Source organism: Pseudonaja textilis, chromosome 2, assembly GCF_049901715.1.
Source record: "Pseudonaja textilis isolate UNSWEBS1 chromosome 2, rPseTex1.2, whole genome shotgun sequence".
Lineage (NCBI taxonomy): Eukaryota > Metazoa > Chordata > Lepidosauria > Squamata > Elapidae > Pseudonaja > Pseudonaja textilis.
In genome coordinates this window covers 53,800,763-53,822,960 of record NC_141991.1, presented here as the reverse complement: position 1 = coordinate 53,822,960, position 22,198 = coordinate 53,800,763, and the positions used below count along the sequence as shown (strand labels likewise).

General features: G+C 37.2%; 1 protein-coding gene and 1 long non-coding RNA gene across 3 annotated transcripts in view; one reads left to right on the top strand and one right to left on the bottom strand.

Annotated features, from left to right (window-relative positions):
• Positions 1–22,198, top strand: part of FBLN2 (fibulin 2) — a 136,480-nt gene that overhangs the window by 33,785 nt on the left and 80,497 nt on the right. The window lies entirely within an intron of this gene.
• LOC148126855 (uncharacterized) overlaps positions 1–22,198 on the bottom strand; it is a 107,597-nt gene that overhangs the window by 49,414 nt on the left and 35,985 nt on the right. The gene's annotated exons all lie outside the window — the stretch shown is intronic.

The window sequence follows — 22,198 nt, the reverse complement described above, 5'->3', positions numbered from 1 at the left end:
CCTATATGCATGAATGGAGTTAATGCAATGTTATGTCAGTCTATGTTATAGAAACTCTAGAAGTGACATATCTATAGAGATTGTCAGTCATTCAGGTCATGGTTGTCCCAAAGGTGCTTCCTCAAAAGGTAACTGGACTTTGTTTTCCCTTGAAGACCTTTTGCTTCTCATCCAAGAAGCTCCTTCAATTCTGACTGAATGGTGGAGGATGGAAGAGTTTATATTCCTTGCAGTCATCTGATTGTTAGCACTCTTTCTGAGAGTCATTAAGCCCCCTTGGAGATTTATCTGGGCCCTCAGGGTCACCTGAATAATTCAAATGAATGTGAAACTTTCTTGCAGCTGCTGAAAGGACTATGTTGTAAACAGAAAATAGGTGATATCTTAATGAGCTGAAACATTGATCATTGCACACCCATTTGCAGAATTGAGGTGATCCTGAGGGCCACTGAAAAGAAAGAGTGCTAATGACCAGTTAACTGCAAGTAATGTAAATCCTTTCATCCTCCACCATTCAGTCAGAATTAAAGAAATTTCTTGGAGGAGAAGTAAAACATCTTCAAGAAAAAACAAAATCCAGCTGCTTTTTGAAAAAGCACCCTTTGGGTCTAGAAGTGACAAGAATGAGGTTGCAATTAGAGTAATTAAAACAAAGAGCACTACAGTACTAAGGAGTTCCCTCTATAGTTACACTACTTATTATTTTAAGACAAATTGATATCACTTTGCTGGCATGAAAATATTTTAATATGCTGATTGTCATATTCAATTATGCCCATGCCACATATCTGCAAAAACTTACAGGAAAGCCTGATTGTTAAGGAGCTTGACTTTTGTTACATTTCTTCTTTGTAACAATGAGCCATGAAATGATCCCTTCCTGTTCCCATTGTGATAAGATGAGAAGTGAGATCAGATCATAATGGATGTTGCCCAAAATAAACCATGCTTGTGATCTAAAGATTGCTGGGCTTGCCGCTCCCTTTCCTGTCACTCAGAGAGCGTCTATGCTTGCATTTCTCATGTGTTTTATTGCCAGGTCTAACTTAATTGGTCATGCTTGCCATCCTAATCAGAGGGAGACCTTATGGGTTTGGATTTCATTAAAATAATATCCTGACTCAGGTTAAAAAAAAAAGTCTAGCGCCAAAAGATAAAATCCATTTATTTGTACAGTAAATAGGCTAAATTCTTGGGGGCTGAGCTTGAAAGTTGGGAAGCTGCCATCTCATGACCTAAAGCACACATGCAGAAGAAGAAGATATCTATGGAGAAAGAGAAAGAAAAAGAGATTATTCTGCATATTGGCATCATTAAACTCCCAGTGGCGTGAGCAACCCATTCTTCCTTTATGCAGTGGAAAGCATGTGGAAATAATTTCACAAGATAACAACCCTTGGTTTTGAGAAAGAAGATTCTTGAGCAAGATATCCTCAGTGATTCTCTCATCCCTTGTCAAATCCACTCCCTGCCAAAGTTCTCACTAGTCATTCAGTCATTCTTGCTATTCAGAACAAGCAGGGATGTCAAGCACCAGGGAAATCAGGCAGTTCAAATGTGTATAAAGATTTATTGTAAGCTCTCTACAAGAATCTGAACTAGTAACAGTCAAGGGAAATTAACAGGAGTTAACAATAGAAAGAAATTAAGGTGGGTCTGACAGATCTTTTATGGGCATGCGGGGACTCCTGAATGATGATGCATTTGACCCATCCCTTGGGCTCAGCCTGGTTATCTCCTACAGTAGGGAAACCATGGCCCTCCAGAGCTACATCTTTAAGCAAGCTGGGCCAGCAAGACCAGTGATGAGTACTGGTGGAATTTGTAACTCAGCAACAATTTCTCCATACTATCTGTAAACCATACCTACACTGCTATAAGAAGTAGATGTTTGCTTTTGTTTTTCTTTATCAGTCTGCCTTAATGAAAGAAAGAATATCTGGAACAAGGCACATTAGAACTGGGGGCATTGGTTACTAACAGATTCTGCCCTAGGATACAACCCTTTCAAGAAAACACTGCTTAATACGTGTTTTGTATCCTAGGATAGATTGGGTGTTTTACTGGATATTGGTGCTTCCAGTCAGACTAGTTGAAACATTCTTTGTGACAAAGCTTTCTCAATGACAATATGAAAGCTGTGATGTCACTGTACTGTGTCCAGTTTTGGCAAGTAGCATCCACTGAGTATGATGGCATAATGTTATGTATCATTAGATGTTTATGTGTGTAGAGATGTTAAAAAGAAATGACTGTAGTTTTCATGGGCAATTTGGCATCATTTATCCTGCCTAAGATAGCCAGTCAGGGTGGGATTCTACCAGTTTGGCCCAGTTTGGGTGAACTGATAGCTTAGTGGATCAGCTGTGAGTGAATCAGTTCACTCTGATGATCAACTGTTGGGCCCACTTGCCCTCCCCAGTTCTAGTCTGTGCTTTCCTGGTTTTCAAGCTCAGCTAATTCATGCAGCACAGTGGATTGCTGCACACCAGCTGTTTAACACAGAGAGATTACTGGAGAAGGTCAGTAGCAAATGCTCTGCATGTACATGAAGTGCGTGTTCACCGAACCAGTTGTTACACTGTTTCAATCGCATCCCTGGAGCCACTGGAAATTCCTAGGCCCAAGCCACAGAGATAAGCATCAAATCAAAGATCAAAGCTTAAATCAAAGTTAGAGAACAAGCTAAAAGTAATTAAAAAGGTAAAAATTTATGAGGGATTACTTTTACAACTTAAACTAAGAATCCTTTATGTTTTTTGGAAATTATATATATTTGCAGCAAGAAAATTTCTCACAGTGTTATTGTTTTAGGGAAAAAGGAGGAAGGAATATTGGGTATGTTTGCTGTTTTGAGTTATTTATAAAAATAACAAAGGGATATGAATAAATAGATAAAACAATATTCATGCATGTGAAATTAAATAAACGTAAAAAGATGTTAGAAGTATGTCACAATGGAAGCTTTTCCCTTTTTGCATTGCACACATGTATAAAAGGACTGAAGTTTCTTTTTTATTACCACTATCTTGAATTTTTGGGGGGAGATTCCCTACAGGTGATATTGGTTCATCTAGATTTACCCCTCTGCAGTTTTATTAAACAACAATTTGATCATGAAGTTTTGTAATAAGTGGTGGTACTTAGCCAGCTTTGAATTTGGAAGCAAAGCAGGTGAAGGTGGCTTCTGAGATAGGAGATAGGCTAAATTAGGAAGTAAACATATCTGCAGTGTTGTCAATAAACCTTCATGGATCTGTTTACAAAGTCATCAAGAAGTTGGCTCAGATTGAGGGAAGGTTTACTTTTTGTGTATTTCATTTGTGACATATCAATTAGCTTAAATCTGAGGTGTATAAATGTGTTTCTAATAAATAAATAATTGTACTTCTTGCAACTATAAACCTTACTTGTAGTCTCGTGTTTTGAGATTACTGAAATAGTTCTCAGTGCTGTTTTAGGTGCTACTCAATTTTCTTTAGTCTTCCCAATTATTTCCTACTACTGAACCCAGTGTAGGCATTGTGAGGACATTTGGCATAATTTAAAAGGTTGGCAACAGTCTGTTGATGTTGGACTGGATAAAGTTTTGTAGCTGTACTAGTGAATTTTCTAAGCTATAGATTAACAATTTAGGCTCCAATGAGAGAAATACAAAAATGGCTAGTACCTCCAGAAATAATTTTTAGACCATGATTACAGCTTTTCCCTATTCTGTCCTTCTAATGCTTAACTTCATTGCATGCTGAGCAAATTCAGTTATAAACTCAGAGCATTGGAAATAAGACCCAAATTGGTGATTTAGAAATTAAAAATAAAACTTTCTATGCATTTTAAAGCTTTTTTAAAATCCACCCTTCACTGATCTCAAATTGGGTTATATTGATTAAAATAATTACATAATTTTTGCAGTGAGTCCACTTTTAAGAGACTAAGTAACATATGTGAATTAGTTTTTAAAAAGGCCAACATTTAAAATATACAGAAAGGCCGGAAAGTGACCTTAGCATCTGGCTGAATGAGGTTGAAGAAAGTATCTAGTTAGGTTCTGGGCTCCAGGGAAGCAATTTTGAAAGGCCCTCTCTCTTAACATTTCAACTATTGCCCTCTGGAACAGCTGCAATTTTCAGGCCAACTTCAAAGGCAGCCCCAGGTAGATAAATGCTAGCAGTTTTTTGAATGGAGTTCTTGGAGCAAGGATAAGCTTGATTAGACTTGTTCTTGTTTGTATATCAGTAAAAATGTTGCAACAACACAATAGTGTAGATAATCAGGACTGTGCACATTTCACAAATCAAAGCATTTGTGTTATATTTTCTTACAAAAACATGTGATCAGAACACTTTATTTTTCAAAATAGGAATGTTACAAAGAATGTCATAATTAGGATTGCTTTCTCTCATTGTTGGGAGTGGAATCAGATTACTGCCTGGTGATCCTTGTTCCTTTCTTTGGAAGTAATAGTGACTCATTTGACTGTATCCATATGTGTTTCATGATTAAACACACATGCCAGTGTTTCTTTCTTTGCAACTCCTTGAAGCAGCACAAATGATGGCTGCTGAAAAAAGGAAAATCAGTGGGACAGAATGGTCAGAATGTCCACCTTCGGTGACATTTTGAGTGCAAGATAGAGGAAATGCTTTAAAAAAATGCTTTGTGGTACTTTAGAAATCCAGAGTGATTATCCTTGCTGACAAGAGGAATGAAATTATCTTTTTAAAGGGTCAGTTGCTAAGTGCACTGCTCCCTCTGTCTTTCATCTTTCCCAGTTTTGGCTTAAGTAAGGTGAAAGTGGTTAGCCATTTCTAGCTTAACAGACTCTGACATTCCTGGAAAAGCAATCTCCTGAGTAAATTATTTCCCCCTTTTTTTTGATAGTTTAGAATTCTCACTTGGATTCCTATTGAGCCCAGCTAAAGAGGGCAATGCATTTCCAAAGCGGTAGACTTTTCTCAAATTTACAGGAGTTTAAGGACAGGCACTTAGCTCTGAATTACACTGGGCACAGCTTGTTCTGGATATATATTGGCAAACTAATTTGCAAAGAGTTCATAATGACAGGAGAAAAAAGGAAAACATATAAAGAAGACAAAAGCAATGTTAGGCAATATGATTGTTCATTATTTATTTAGCATAAGGCATGATTAGTGAATGTGTGTTTGACAGTGAAGAACTGAACGTGGTAGATCAGGGATGTCAAACTCGCGTCGTCAGGGCAGCATCATATGATATATTGAGACTTTCCCCCCTTTTTTATTTGTTTGTTTGTTTGTCAAACATACAAGATAACAAGTATAAGTATGAACATAAACAAGAACAAAGGGAGTAAATACAGATAAATGGAGACAGTTAGGGACAGTAGGCAGGCTGGTACGCTTATGCATGTCCCCTTTAAGGGCCTCTTAGGTGAAGTCCATGGTAAACAGTATGTGGTTGAAGCTGTGAGGAGTTGAGGTTGTAACAACAGAGTCTGGTAGGGCATTCCAGGGGTTGACCACTCTGTTGCTGAAGTTGTATTTTCTGCAATCCAGTTTGGAACAGTTTAGCTTGAGTTTGTATCAGTTGTTTGCCCTTTGCTAAACTGGGCATGGGTGTGGCCAGCATGTGATGTATCTGGCCTGTGGGCCGCGAGTTTGACAGCCCTGTGGTAGATTCTTCTCTCTCTTTGGACTCAAGAATAATTTAAAATGAAGTCTTTTTTATCGTTTATTGCTATGCTTATTTTTAAAAAAATAATGAAGCAAAAAAGGGCTGTAACAATTTTAGGATTAACAGGTAAGATATTTTTTTTCAATAGCAATAAAAACGTGGACTTTCCGATTGGTAAGACATGTCTGTATTGAAAAAGAAAGAACAGAAGATGACTGACTGTCTCCCTGATGTAGTGGTTAGCCGAAACTCACATGCTTTGGGCATGTGGTGCAAGGAGATGATGGCTTGGCAAAAAGGACTACTTTTATCATGGTTGAAAGGAAATATAGGTAGTTCTTGATTTACGACAGTTCATTTAGTGACTGTTCGAAGTTAAAATGGCACTGAAAAAAGTGACATTACCATTTTCCTCCCACTTATGACTGTAGAAGCATCCCCATGGTCACATGATCAGAATTTAGATGCTGGGCAACTGACTCGTATTTATTATGGTTACAGTATCCCAGAGTTTTGTGACCTTCTGACAAGCAAAGTGAATGGAGAAGCCAGATTCACTTAACCACGTTACTGCCTTAACAATTGCAGTGATTCACTGAACAACTGTGGCAAGAAAGTTGGTAAAATGGGGCAAAACTCATTTGACAACTGTCTTCATTTCCTATGGAAATTTTAGGTTCAGTTGTGGTTGTAAGTCAAGGATTGCCTATATTTGTTTAAGATTCTTAGCCCTCATAGCCATCCAATCAGATGTGGTTAGTAACATCATGTCTTTAAACATCTGCCTGCATTTTCTTATGTCTTCAGATTGTAGCTTCTGAAATGTGTAAGCTTTTAACTTATGAAGTTTCACATAATAACGTTGAATTTGTGTAGGTTTTTTTTTTCTAGTTTCTATGATTTCCATTTTTCATTTGATTTTATAATTTTGCATTTCTTGGAAAGAATAACACTGAAGGGCATGGAATAAGTTAAGATAATTACCAGAGGAACATTTTCTAACAATGTAAGCGTGATGCAAACTTCGAGTGTTATAGCCCTTCAGGAAACTAATCATAGGAGCCAGAGAATGCAAATTGCCCTTTGTTAGTTCAGGTGGGCTAATCTGAAACAGACACCAGTCAAAGTGATTTATAATGAGTGGACTTTACTTTATAATTATGCGGAATTAAAATTTCCTGCTTTTAATGCCAAGAAAGATGAACTATAGTCTATACATTTCAGAATAATAACTTATATGGTAGAGGTATGAAAGGCTATATGATAATTAGACATCTTTTCAATGTTTATGCTTTTTGTCATCTTTACTAAGCAAGGGTAATGCATGTTGATTCTAACTTTTCATAGGTTGGCTTTATCATATTGAATAGTCAGGTGTAAAGGGATCACCTCTTCAGATCAGGTTTACAGTAGTGAGAATACAATCTTCTGCCCAATCAGGAGTTCTTAACCATAACAGAATAACAGAGTTGGAAAGGACTTTAGAGGCTCTCTGGTTGAGTAAAGCTCTCTTCCTCAAGAGACATGGGGCATATAAAAGAAAAGTTACTCATACTTTACTCGTTCAGGATTATTACATTTTCTTTTAGCCTTGAAGAACAAGAGCACCGTTATTTTTCAGAGCAAACTGAAAAATAATTGTATTTAATACTTTTGAATTACATGAAGTAAAGGATTATTTTATTAGATTCAGATGCATGCACATCAAAACTGGGTTTATACATCACTCAGAAAGCATGGTTGATTGTGTAAGGGAAAATCAATAGCATTTCAATTTTTAGACACAAATGTAGTCTTCATTCACATAACAAGTCACACAGCCACTGCAAAACAAGTAATATTTATAGCATTTCTCTAAAGTATATAAACCTGGATTTTTACAATTCACTTTTTAAACATAGTCTCTTAGTCACTGAAATTTTCCAACATTTTCATTACATTTAAAGTAATATTCTTTGCACAGCAGCTCACAAGGTTAGAACGCTGGATTGACAATTGGCAGCTTTGCATTCAAGACCTGTTGCTGCCACGGGGCGGGGTGAGCTCCTGCTACCTGCTCCAGCTCCTGCCTATGTGGGCGATTGCAAATTGATAAATGGGTACCACTTTGGTGGGCAACTTAATGGGATGCAAAAGGAGCCCCCAACTGGGCATCTTCTGGGTGACAGTGATGTCACTGGCAAATCCTTTCACCATGGAAGTATTTCGGTGCTTCTGACACAGAATATTATTATTCCATTCAATTTTTTGTAGGCTCCTCATTTAATCCATTGATTTTCAAAACCATGTTTAAATTCCATGAAAACTACTTGGTCTTTTTGGGGGGTGGGTGGGGGGTGGGGGTGGGTTCCATTTTAATTTAGCTAGGAATGTACAGTGTGTGGTTCTGGAGTTGAAAAGGAGTTGGTGTAGGCATATATATTGTACCTCCTGATGCTTTTTAAAAGTTGTATCTTTCCTCTTCTTTCTCTACCCTGAGCTCTTATCATAGCTGCACAATCCTAGGTAGACACTTGGCCAAAAGTGGGGAGATGCTCAGTTTAGGTAGCTGCTAGAATTATTCTGCTTGATAATTGGCAGAATTGTAATTCTGAATGTGTAAGTATGGTCATCTGCTGAGCTGTCATATTTTTTTCCCAAAAAATATTGAAGATTCTAGCCGCTGTTAGGAATGGTTCATTTATATCCTATTAAATAGATTATATTTGTGGCTCATAATTATTATAGGACCATTTATTCTGAGTGAACAAAATATTTCAGACCTTTCTGTAGATAACATATCTTAACTCTTTAGGGATTTTAAATAGCAAGTCAATGATTTTTTAAGGTGGGGGAGAGAATATTTTATATTATATTGACTTTCACCAAGCTACTCTTACCAAGGTGACTTGTCACAAGTGTGATTGGACACACGGGAATTTGTCTTGGTGCAAATGCTCTCAGTGTACATAAAAGAAAAGATACATTTGTCAAGAGTCAAGAATCATAAGGTAGAACACTTAATAATAGTCATAGGGTACAATAAGCAATCAAATCATACTAGGAAACAGTCAATATAATTTGTAAGGATACAAGCGACAAAGTTATAGTCATACAGTTACAAGTGGGAGGGGATGGGTGATAAGGAGTGATGAGAAGATTAATAGTAATAGTACAGGGAATTATTTGTTTAGCAGAGTGATGGCATTCGGGAAAAAACTGTTCTTGTGTCTAGTTGTTCTGGTGTGCAGTGCTCTATAGCGTCGTTTTGAGGGAAGGAGTCAAAACAGTTTAAGTCCGGAATGTGAGGGGGTCTGTAAACATTTTCACAGCCCTCTTTTTGACTTGTGAAGTATACAGGTCCTTGTTTGAAGGCAAGTTGGTAGTAATTGTTTTTTCTGCAGTCCTAATTATCCTCTGAAGTCTGTGTCTGTCCTGTTGGGTTGCATAACCAAACCAGACAGTTACAGAGGTGCAGATGACAGACTTAATAATTCCCCTGTAGAACTGTATCAGCAACTCCTTGGACATTTTGAGCTTTCTGGGTTGGTGCAGAAAGAACATTCTTTGTTGTGCTTTTTTGATGATGTTTTTGATGTTAGGTGTCCATTTTAGGTCTTGTAATATGATAGAACCTAGAAGTTTAAAGGTCTCTACTGTGAACACTGTGTTGACTAGTATTATAAGAGGTGGTAGTATGGGAGGGTTTCTTCTAAAGTCTACCACCATGTCTATGGTTTTGAGTGTGTTCAGTTCCAGATTGTTCCGGTTACGCCATGAGGAAACCTCCTGTCTGTATGCGGATTTGTCATTGCCTCAAATGAGACTAATCATTGTTGTGTCATCTGCAAACTTCAATATTTTAACAGATGGATCATTTGAGTTGCAGTCATTGGTATCTAGGGAGAAGAGAAGTGGAGAAAGCACACAGCCGGGGTGGGTGGGGGTGGGGGTGTCCTGTGCTAATTGTTCAGGTATCAGATGTGATTCTGCTTAACTTCACCTGCTGCTTCCTATCTGCTAGGAAGCTTATGATCCACTTACAAGTGTGTTCAGGTACTGCTAACTGGTTTAGTTTAGTTAGAAGAATGTCTAGAATGATGGTATTGAATGCTGAACTGAAGTCTACAAAGAGGACCCTTGCATAGGTATTTGGAGATTCAAGGTCTTTCGGTCTGTGTCAAGAATTCGAATACTTTGTGACAATAAACTACGCTACTCACGTGTAATCCTGTGTGATAATAGGGTTTATTGTTGTATTCCCAATCATGTTCAATAGCAACAACAACAGATTCCTGTGCATGCAAAGCCAGTGTTGGGAGCGGTTATCTTCCAGTGCTGTTTCTATCCATTTCTGCTACCCTTGATTACCCTGCTAATTACCCTGACATCCACCTATTGCCTAATCCCCTGTGCCCCACCCCATGCCTAATTACTCCCACCTAACATCAACCTCCCTCCTACTCATGTGCAATCCATTAGTCCAACATCATATACTCAGTGTAAACAGTGCAATCAGCCATCACCAATCCCGCATAACAGCTGATCTAGCCACAGGTAATCCACTACAACCCCCCGGGCATTCCCAGCAATCTAACTTCCCCACCCCGCAATGTTCTCATCGTGTCAATAGAGGCAAAGCGACGCTGCAATCTTGGTCCCTCTGCCAAACTCTGGAAGCAACCCATTTAGCTGACACTGCAACCCTGGACCCTCCGACAAGCTCCAGAAAACTTCCAGCTGATGCTGTGACTCCGGACTCTTCAACATGTGTCATAAGACTTCCATCTATTATGTCGGACTCTGGACTCTGGGTAGGTTGTTGAGCATAACAGTGTTGTAGGATGTAGTGCAGAGCCATATTAACAGCATCATTTGTCGACCTATTTTCTCAGTATACAAACTGCATGGGATCTAACAGTGGATCTGTGATGGTTTTCAGATGGGACTAGCCTTTGAAAGGTTTTCATAACTACCAATGTTAGAGCAACTGGTCTATAGTCATTCAGTTCCCTGATGGAGGGCTCCTTTGGCACTGGGGTGATAGTAGAGCATTTGAAGCAAGAAGGAACATAGCACATCTCTGGTGATTTATTGAAGATTCTGGTGAAGATGGGGGCCAATTGGTCAGCACAGACTTTTAAGCAAGAATGAGTTATCTTGTCTGGCTGTGGTGCTTTTCCTGGCTTTTGTCTGTGAAATAGACCTTGCACTTCCTTTTCTGTGATCACCAGATGCTGTGAACCCCAATGTGTTGGGGTCAGTTGAGGAGGCTTGGCTATTGTTGGTGTGTTTGAGATTGGGGTTGTGGAGATATGTGGCTGTAGTTTCTTTTCAAACCTACAGTAAAACACATTCAGGTCATCTGCTAGATATTGATTTCCTTCTTCCTGGGAAGAGGTTTGCTGTCATCAGTGATGTTTTTAAGAATTTTCCACGTGTTTTCTGGTTCATTTGTTGAGAACTGATTGCTTAATTTTCACAGTAGCTGCTCTGATCTCTCTCATTAATATGTTTCTGGCCTGATTGTCTGGCATTCTGTCACCTTTTCTGTATGCTTCCTCTTTGGAAGTTAAGTTTAGCTGTGAACCAAGGTTTATTGTTACTATATATTTTCAGGTTCCTTGTTGGACACATAAGTCTTCACAGAAGCTGACATATGGTGTTATACTATCTGTGAGGTCATCTTGGTCTGCAGAGGTATCTTCAAAAATATTCCAATCAGTGCAATCAAGGCAATCCTGGAGCTTTAGTTTTGCCTCATTTGTCCAAGTCCTGATTTAATTGCTGGTTTCATGCAGGGCTGGGATTCAGTTTTTTAACATGGCTTAGTTGGTGGGTGTGGCTTGGTGGTCATGTGACTGAGTGGGCATGGCCAACTCGACATCATTCATGTTAAGGGGTGCTTCTCGCCTGGCCTCTCATGACAGCGGGGATGCTGCAATGGTCATAAGTGTGAAAAATGGTCATAAGTCACTTTTTTCAGTGCCATTGTAACTTTGAATGGTCACTAAATGAACTGTTGAAAGTCAAGGATTACTTGTACAAAAATACAAAAAGCTTCTTTGCTTGCAAAAATCTGCCCTAAAAACAAATCATCAGATTAAAAATACCTGCAAGCCAGAGCACCTTGAGGAATGAAAATATTTAAAATGCAGTGATAACTATCAGCAGCCAACGGTTTCTCATAAAGTGAAACCCTTTAACAGAAAGGTCATTTAAGCTCTCCAGAAAAAGCACACCCAGGAAAAGCAATCCTTAGATCCATTTGCACCATTAAAAAAACCAGCGGGTCTCACTCACCTCACAAGATATCCTAAGAAAATCATCTAGATTTAAGGAAATGTTGCATGCCCCCCAGAAAGGCAGTAAAAAAAAATCAGTGCCAAGCTTGCATCCTGCCTCTTGGAAGTATACCCCAAAAGGACAGTGCCAGATAGTACTAAAGCAGTGAAGGAAGACCCTCTCTCCAGATAGAAAAAGAAACGATGAGGCAAGAAAAAATTCAAACACAATACAAATAATTAAATCACAACAGTAGCTGTTGCTTGTTGAAGCTGAATAAGGAAAATTATCCCATTAATAAACACAGGATTAAACATCACCAAGCACAGAATTAACCTTCACCAAAAACCAGTTTTAGACCAAAACTCAGAAAGGGTATGTAAACTCATGTTTGAATGTCAATCTTTCTAACTAGCCAAGAAGCCTTGCTGAATGTCACTCATCTTGGTTCCCTGTCACTAAAACTTTGCTTCATTATTCAATTATTTCTTCAAAGTGCTGATTGTCCAGGGAAGTATTTCCTCCCAACAGCAGTATAAAAATCTTAAATCAACCCTTCCCCTTTAAGAAAGTCAAGCGTCAGAAGCTCTGGAGACAGGAAGTCTAGGTGTACTGACAAGAATGTAATAAGGGTGGAAAAAAACAAAAGGAGATTGCTTCTAAACTGCTTAGAAAGTTAACAAGGGGTTCTATAGAACCAGACAGAACTGATAGAATCCCACCCCTGGTTTCATGGTTCTAAGTCTTTGTCTGTAGGCAGGTACAAGGTGAATCATGCAGTGGTCAGAGTGTTCCACAACTGCTCCTGGTAAAGACCTATAAGCACCTTTTACTGTTGTGTAGCAGTGGTTTAAATTATATTTGCCTCTGGTGGGATAATTTACATGCTGGAAATATTTTTGGGAGCTCTTTCCTTAAATTTGCTTGATTGAAATCTCCTAAAATGATGGGAAGGGAATCTGGGTGTTTGGCTTCAGTCTCCATAATTTGATCCGTTAGAGTTTGTAATGCCTTGTTTACACAAGCTCATGGAGGAACATACACAGCTATTAGGAGAAATGAGGAGAACTCATGTGGAGAATAAAATGGCTTTCAGTTGATACATAAAGACTCTAAGTTTTCATCACAAAATTTATATATTATAGTTTTATCCTGAGACCAACTGTTGTTGATATATAAACATAATCCTCCACCCTTTGTTTTACCTGATGTCTTTTCAATTCTGTCCGATCTAAATGTCTGAACTCCTGGGATGTATATGCTGTTGTCTTCATTAATTTCTGCATTAAGCCAGGTTTCAGTAAAATAGAGAACTGCTGAGTTGTAGAAATCAGTATTGCATCTATTTAAAATCTGTATATATTTGGATTCAAAACTCAAAATTGGCTTGTATTTTGCATTTTGATTGCATAAATTATAAGAAGGAATAATATTTTTCACGATTCAAGCTTTCTAGCTTTCTGAGTGGAAAATTGAAATAAAGAGTCTCAAGGGAAACTTGTGTAGATTAATTTGGTTCAACTGACTGTGAGATTTAAGGTTCCTTTGTCCCCCTCCATTTTGTCAACCATTTAAGTTTTCTAAGCTAAATTTTGAATGATAATTTGAATTCATGATTCAAATGCATATATAATAAAACATATGGAATGAATACAAAATGAAAACAACAACAATCATCATCATCATCATCATCATCATCATCATCATCATCATCATCCAAAACCCAAACAAGGCAACACTTGTGTTGGAGACCTACTCAAAGTCACAAACATATTCAATAAGCTATTTAAAACACCAGATTATATGAAGTTTTTGTCAGGTTTTGTCAGGTTCCAAAAACCAAGAAATTTGAGATTTTTCTGAGCAGTTTTCTTTATTGCTCCTTGTCTATAGACAGAAATAGGCAGACTACTTGCACCAAAATATTCTGGGACTATTAGGGATGAGCCATATTCACCCTCTTCCTCTCACACCAACTATTTAAACTGTGTTGTCTCTTGCTCCTCTGGAATTCATTCCTTCCCTCCCAGAATACAGACCAACATTTTATCACAGCCTTTTTTAAAGATTAACAAAAATTTCCATACCAAAAAAAAAAGGATGATAAAAAATGTCTGATATTGAATTTGAAGTGACTGCATTGTCAGAGCCCAAGATAAATGTGGGAAGGAACAGCAGACGCTCAAGTTAAATTTCTCTGTAATGTTTTTCAGATTGCAGATAGGATTGTTAACATATTTTCTACAATGAAAAAAGTGCCAAGTGGTATTTAAAAACACAGCCAAAACAAACTAGGGTGACTTAAAACCTAATCACCCAAGCATGGTAGTTTTGTAGCTAAGGAGACGGGACATAGTGTATAAAGTTATTTGGAAAAATAATAAAGTTGCATATAATTTGGGTTCATGGGTTTGTTGATAGATAAGAGGTGGGATATGGGAAGTTGTATTTTAACAGAAATTGATAATTACTTGAATTGTTTATACTTGTGATGATGAGGGAAGTCACTTCTTTAGATATTTCTTTTTTTTCTTTTACTATATTCTTATTTTTTCTTTCTTTTTTCTGCCTGATTTTTATTTATTTTTTTCAGAGCTGCACATATGATGGCATTGTAAAATAGTGATACAATGAATCATATCTGAGCTTTTCATTAAAATCACTAACAATATTATGGCCAAATACCAAGCTGTTTTTCACTGAAATAATTTCAACGGCAGGTAATGTTTGATTCAACTGATAACATTTATGCTTTTCTTGGTTCTAAACCAAAACACATGAATATGTGGAATTAATAACAGTTTAATTCAAGAGAGACATAAGAAATATGAGAGTGCCAAGTTTTTTAAGTCATGAATTGCAGATGTGAGTGAATATTGCTGTTATCTATACAGGCTAACTTAAGTTGTCATTGGGGCTCTAATAGTGTTCTGCAAGCTCATATTTTACCTATGTGTAGTATTATTAAGATTTCATTGTCAAACAATTGATCATAAACAATTGAGAAAGATGGAGATGATCCTATCTTGTTATTCACTAATGGTAACAGGTTCAATTTCTGTTAAAATATATTTTGAGCAAAATATCTGGCATTACAAAATAAAAGGGAAACATTGTCAGGATTAACAAAAAAGTGGATATTTTATTATTAACAATATATTAGGAAAATATAGCAAAAATATTTGAGACCTATCTACAGCAGCAAAACAATCAGCCAACTCCATTTGCCCTCACCCTGATAATGTTACATAGCCTGGAAATGAAACATCTGCAAGAAAACAACCAAACTCAAAACCAGTCAATGACCACTTCAGTTTCAACCGCAACAATACAAGAGCACACAACAGATACAAACTCAATGTCAACCACTTCAAATTCGATTGCAGAAAGTACGACTTCAGCAACAGAGCAGTCAATGTCTGGAATGCACTCTGTTGTTACATTCTCAAACCACCACTCCTTTAACCTTACTGTTGACCTCACCCCATTCCTAAGAGGTCTGTAAGGGGCGTGTATAAGTGCACCATTGTGCCTCCTGTCCCTGTCCTATTGTCCCCAGTTATTCATATCTATTTCCTGTATTCTTGCTCATGTTTATACCTGTACCTATTATCTTGTAAGCAATTGACAAATCAAATCAATCAATCAATCTATCAATAAATCAATAAATGGGTTGATGCCAGAATTCCCATTGACACAGTATCTGGAAATTAAAACCTTCCCATTTCAAGAGTTTACTTTACTGCAAGAATTTAAGATTTCAGTGGTGTGCTGATTTCTTGCTCCAGAGGGCGAATTCTTATTTTTAAGCAAGGTCTCCATCAAGGACTCTAGATTAAAATTATTAAAGAGATGCATTCTTGCAAGTAAATTATATCATTCTTTCTTCTAATCTAAGTTAGGGATATCTCTAAGTTTAGAAAATATGTGAGCTTTGCCATCATTATCATTCTGAATGTGCAAGGAAAACATGAGCATGTTTTGGCTTGAACATAAAAACATGAGCATGTTTTGGCTTGAACATAAAAAGCTCTTCCAAAAAATCTAGTTGCCACAAATTAATTCTACTTTAGGGACTTTGAATATTTGGCTGCTAAGTACATGTTTGGATTTTTTACTGTGAATGTTACTGTGGTGTGATGACAATTTCAATGTTTTCTGGCAATTGTTCACTTGGATAAGCAAATAATGTTTTGTTTTATTTGTTTCTCTAATAGTAACAGTTGCAAAGGATATATGCATGAATCTATATTAAAATGTCAGTTACACAACTTGTGGTCCTCCAGATGTTGCTGAGTTACAATTTCTGGAATCCTTTGCTATTAGCTGGGGTCATTGGGAGTGATGCTTCTGTTTATGACTTTCTGAAAAAAACAAACTAGCGTTTCTCAATCTTGTCAATTTTAAGAAATGTGGATCACAACTCCCAGAATTCCCCACCCAGCATAGGTTTTTCTGGGTTGATATCCATGATTCTTAAAGTTGACAGTTTAAGAATGAAGGTCAAGATTTGTAAAGTTGGCAAGATTGAGAAACACTGCTGTAGACCATGACATTCGCATGAGTCTCAAACTAAAATAAAATTTCTGAGATTTCCAGAAGGTAGTCTAGGACAGGGGGTCGCCAACCTTTTGGACCTCAGGGACCACCAAACTCATAATTTTAAATCCCATGGATGACAAACCAGTTCTATGGGCATGGCCTAATTTGTGGGTGTGGCTTGGTTGTCATGTGACTGGCTGGGCATGGCTTGTATGTAAATATTACAAATATTTATATAAATATTGAATTTTTTTATAAAAAAGAGCAACTTTTACGCCAAATTTGGCAAAGCAGGCAGGCAGATTGAATTGCTCACAGAATCACAAATTCATTCAAAAATCTATCTATCTGCCATTGGCTAGCTCAGTCTGTCACATAAAATTTGCTTGCAAGCAAACTTACAAAATTAACTCATAACACACCATGTATGTAAATATTGAATTTTTTATAAAAAGAGCAACTTTTACCCAAAATCAGGCAAAACAGGCAGGCAGATTGGGTTGCTCACAAAATCATTCAGAGATCTATCTGCCAGTGATCTATCTAGCAGTCTCTCAAATTTGTTTGCCATGAGTCTGCAATGAATAATAGAACCTTCAGTCCTAAAGGTAGATTCAGCTGTGCTTAAAAGCAGAGCCAAAGATCTAAAGACTAGCTAGAAAGCAAGAAATCCAACCATTTCCTGCTTCCTAGCTAATCTAAATCTCCGGGCACAGCAGAACAGCTGATGGTCGGAAAAAGGAAAAATAGCAATTTAGGAGGCAAGTTTTCTGGGTAAGGAGTGAGTGGGCGGGGAGGGTTCCCACGGGCCATGTGGGCTGTGCAGCCTTGTGTTTCTATGCAGCCTGGATTAATTGCTTGGGGGGGGTGCTCTGGGGTGAGATTTCTCTGCGGCCCACCAAAATTGTTTCATGGCCTGCCAGTGGGCTGCAGCCCACAGATTGGTGACTGCTGGTCTAGGATATACATCATCTGGAAATTTGAAGTAGGCATTATTGACATGCTAATGACACTGTTCCATTTTTCATATTTATCTAATCCTGGAATTGTAGTTTATGTTTAGTTTGGGGGCGGTAACGCTTTGCACATGGAATGATAATTGAGATCCTGACAACTCTGGGTATGACTATCTATTTGATACTGAGTTGGTGCTTGTCTTACCTTAAGCACCAAGTTTGTTGTTTGAAGGGCAAATGAATAACTTTTCATCAGCTTTTATTTAGTATAAAGTTGTGTCCTTGCATTGGAAAGAAGTTGTTAATATCAGCCAAAACCTACAACTGGTGCAGAATATGGCAGCCACTTTTTCATCAAAGTTGATGAATGTCCCTGCTTTTTCTCATCCTCTTCCCTTTCCATTCAGCAACAGCAGCAGACTGTCAAGTAAGGACCAAGGCTCTGAGTTGATGGTTCACAGAGGGCAGTTGAAATTAGCTCAAAATCCATGTGAAATTAGGTTGAAGACTGCCTGTCCTTTCCTAGGACTGTCAATGATCTGGTTCAAGTTATAGCTTCTCCTATATTAATATATTTGTGCTGTGTTTCAAAGACTGGAGTCAGTTCACTAAAATTATTGACCTATCTTATAATTCATTAACCCCCAGAGAACTTGTACAAAATGTCTTTGTCAGAAATAATGTAGGATACAGAAGCTAACCACTGTAGCAGTTGGATTATCTTCTTCCCAATTAAGTCTGAAGGGCTTTCTTTCTTCTTAATTGCAAAAATCAATCTTGGTTCATCACAATTCTGAGAGATATTATTATACCTCCTTTGACTTCTTTTATTGTAACAGAACTTTGTTAGTTATTATTTTACTCTCTAGCTTGCACATACAATTATATTAATTGGAACTGAGGTTGCAATCTTCAGCAAGCATCAACCTCAGTGCGAGGCGCTTCTGAACAAACACTTCTTTGGGTTTACATTTTCATAGAAAGTCAGGATGTAAATATTTTTATCTTTCTCTGTTTGCACACATGTATATCTGGGCACACATGCACACAGGTTTGTAGCCTGTTTTTCAGAGCTGGCATCAGTCAAAACATCAGCCTGAAATTTCAGTGATTGTGTTGCTCTGGACCTAGATTTGCCAATTGATACAAGTCAGAATGCTGGCCCTTGAACTGTATAGTCTGCCTTTTATGATTTATTTCCTTTCCAGTTTTTCCCTTGGTAGGTGGTACAGAATAGGCATTTAATCAGCTGCAGGCTGCAGACGCCAATCCAGCCTCTCAGATTGTTTACATTTCAGAGCCAGACTGAATTTGGAATGTACTGTGTGGTTGACTGTATTTGAGCCTCTATAGATTTCTTAGCTTGCATTTACGAGATGATAGCCATCTTCTCTGCTATACTGAGAAAACTGTTATTCACTTCCAAATAGTGGACATTACTGTTAATTGTATGGTCATAAAATCCTTGGAATGATACAGTTTCTTGAATTTACTTTAGGGAATGACTGTATAGATTTGCTTCACGTCTTTCTGGATTTACATACTCTATAGCCAAGTTTTAATACCAAGCCAAGTCTGTTTCCATGCCATTATCAGTGCGCTGCGGTGCATATATGAAGAAGACATCCTGACTATTTCCAATCCCTAAGGCTGCAAACAGTTGAAATGCAGTTAAAGTGTTGTGTACACAAGGAATGATTCAAATGCTTCTACATTTTAGCCTAGAAAATGGTTATCCAGAGAGCTGTTTGATGAGATTCTTGGATAAAATCCTGACTAATAGTGCATACTATGTGCACCATGTACTTGTTCTTAATTTATAATTCTTGGGCGTAGTACGGGTAAAACCATTTTAAGGATTACTGCTCCAATCAATGTAAAAATTAAACTCCTTTCTTAAGAAGTAAACAAAAACAATTCTGAAACTAATTGTATATTGTCAAATGACTATATGGACAAATGCTTCCCATCATGTCTTGCCTTCAGTAATAATTCAATTCTGTTTCAAGAAGTTTCTAATGAGTTCCTTGATATTATATTTCCACTTATTCAAGGTCTTCCTGTTCTTCTACTTTGCTCAACCTTACTGGACAAACCCACTTTTTCTAGTCCCATTGCACCATAATGCCTAAAATCTGTAAGTTCTGCTGGTCATCATTTTTATTTAGTCAATTTAATTCAAAGGCATTTATCTTCTTTAACTTTTTCTTGATGTCCAACTTTTACCGTTGTATGTTTTTACTGGAAAAAAATATTGCTTAAATGATTCAATTTATTGTTGTCTTCCAAATATCCTTAACCTTAATGACCTTGTTTAAACTTGTCATTATCTTACTTGCTTTGATTAACAGTTTATTTACTATTTCAGCATATTACATCTTTTCTTGAGCCCAAAGATCAAAACTGTCTACCACTTCCTTGAGTCAACTATATATTCATTAAGCATGTAGGATGATGTTACTTTTGACTACTGAATATTTCACATCAACTGGGATTTTTCACTTTACATTTTTGATTTCTTCTAATTCTTTCAGTTGATAAAGTGATGCCATTAAGGAAAACATTTATAAATCTGTGGTAGTACAGAAAGAATTCTCTTTGTTTTATAGCTTAGAAGGTATGACAGTATAGGAGTGGCTTTTAATAAATATTATATAAGATTACATTCATTTTCCTGACCATGGCCATATTAATAATGGATTAAGGAGGGGGATTTTTTGTTCTGCCTTTTGCTACAAATTGCTCCTTTCCTATAGCTATTTCTGGAAACTTTGGCTTGGTTTGCCTATTTGTTTTATTTATAGTGTTCTTTTATTGTGTATGTCACACTGTAATTTGACCTGTAAGCAACGACTCATCCAAAACAGTTTGTTGCCTTAGGGAAAGAATAATAGTTCCTTCCCGTCATAGGAAAAAGCATGCCAGTCTATCACTGTAACATTGTCAACTGCCCAGATCTAATTAGACTGAGGTGGTCTTTATATTTTATAAATAAATTGTTAACACTGGTAACAGATAAAAGGATGGTATCTTTCATATCACTAGACTTATAATGACCAAATAACTAAGAAAATATCAGATCAGACTGGACTATAAGATAGAGAGAGGTAGATAACTAGGACTAAGAACTAGGATGAGAGGTGGGGAACTTGCAGAATAGTATAGCTTATGCCCTATATGCTCTCTCTATTAGGTGGCTGTCCTCTTGGAGGTAGAATGCTGTCTATTACTTTGAAGCAAGATTCATTTAACAAAAAGGTTCACTTTTGTATGTGGAATGGGATCACCATTTTGCTTCTTGTCTCAGGCAACAAATTTCAACTTCTTTCTCCCCCCTCCCCCTCCCCTCCTTCATCATTTTCTATCCAGATAACCGGCTCATTAGTAGGGTAGTAAGGCTCTAAAGTTGATTGTTGGGACTGATCTGTATGTGTGGCAGTAAATAAAAGTTTATTTTCTTTTAACTCTGAAATTTTATATGTACAGTTTGAGGAATAGAAGGGTCTTGGGAGTTCAGAGAGAGAAATGTGGAAGGGTCTTGGGAGTTCAGAGAGAGAAATGTGGAAGGGTCTTGGGAGTTCAGAAAAAAAAGTTTTTTTTTAAAGAAGTTGCAGTAGTGGTTACATCTGCACCACCAAACTATTTTGCATTCATATTAGAAATACAACACAACTCCAGAAATGAGAGAGGGAGGGAGGGAAGGAAAGAGGGAGAGAGAGGGAGAGGGAGAAGGACAGAGAGAGAGAGAGAGAGAGAGAGAGAGGGAGGGAGAGAGAGAGAGAGAGAGAGAGAGAGAGAGAGAGTTGTGAGTTCTTGGATTTTAACCACACATAAAAAATGAGACTTAAATAAAAGAAAAAGACTTCTGTTCTCTAACTCTGACTTTTGAAAAAAGTTGTACAACCTGTTGACTTTGGTTTTCTTCATACGCTCACTTGAGAATTAGAGGGAGCACAAATGTGAGTCCTGTACAAGAACAGCTATTCTGTATTTTTCCATATTGCTTTTAGGCACAATCCATCAGGAAAGCAATCATTTTTAATCATTTAATCATTTTTAAATGAAAATATTTGAAATTTAATCCATCCAATGCTGAAAACATTTACTTTCCATTTATTTTTTAAAAAGAACGTTTGTAGAGCCATGGACTTTGTAGCAGATTGATAAGCTAGCTTTGTGTGCTTGTAAGGATAAAATGAGTCTAAATCTAATAAACTATGGTGCTTAAATTCATAGAAATAGAGACCTTTTACTACATGATTGGAAAAGGATCGTACTACATAGATTTAATTCATTTATTTAATTAATTACTATTTAAATAGAAAATGATCAAGTCCCTCAAAGGCCAAGGTTAAATGTGGGAGGGGATAAACTTATTTTTTTAAAAAACGTGTATATAGTGACAGAGTTCATTAAATATAAAGATATCCCTACCAACCTAAATGGCCTAGAAGATGGCAGTCTCGGTTTTCAAAGGATAAAGTGACAGTGACTTCTATTTATAGGCTCTAGATTGGTAAGAAAGGCAGCATAATAATTCTTGGAGGGCATACTACTGAAAGCATGTTCTGTTTGTGGCTTCGCAATGCCATTAGGCTGCACACTGATTCAACTGTCTTCCAATTCATCAAGTCTTGTATTACTTTATAGGAAAGGGGAATATTATTTAAAGCATGTATATTTTTGAGAAAGAATATTCAGAAAGATATATTCATTTTCACCTACATCTATTCTAAAGCACTAAAGAAAGTCAAAGAGTTAGGGCTAGGGTTGGCTCAGTGGTT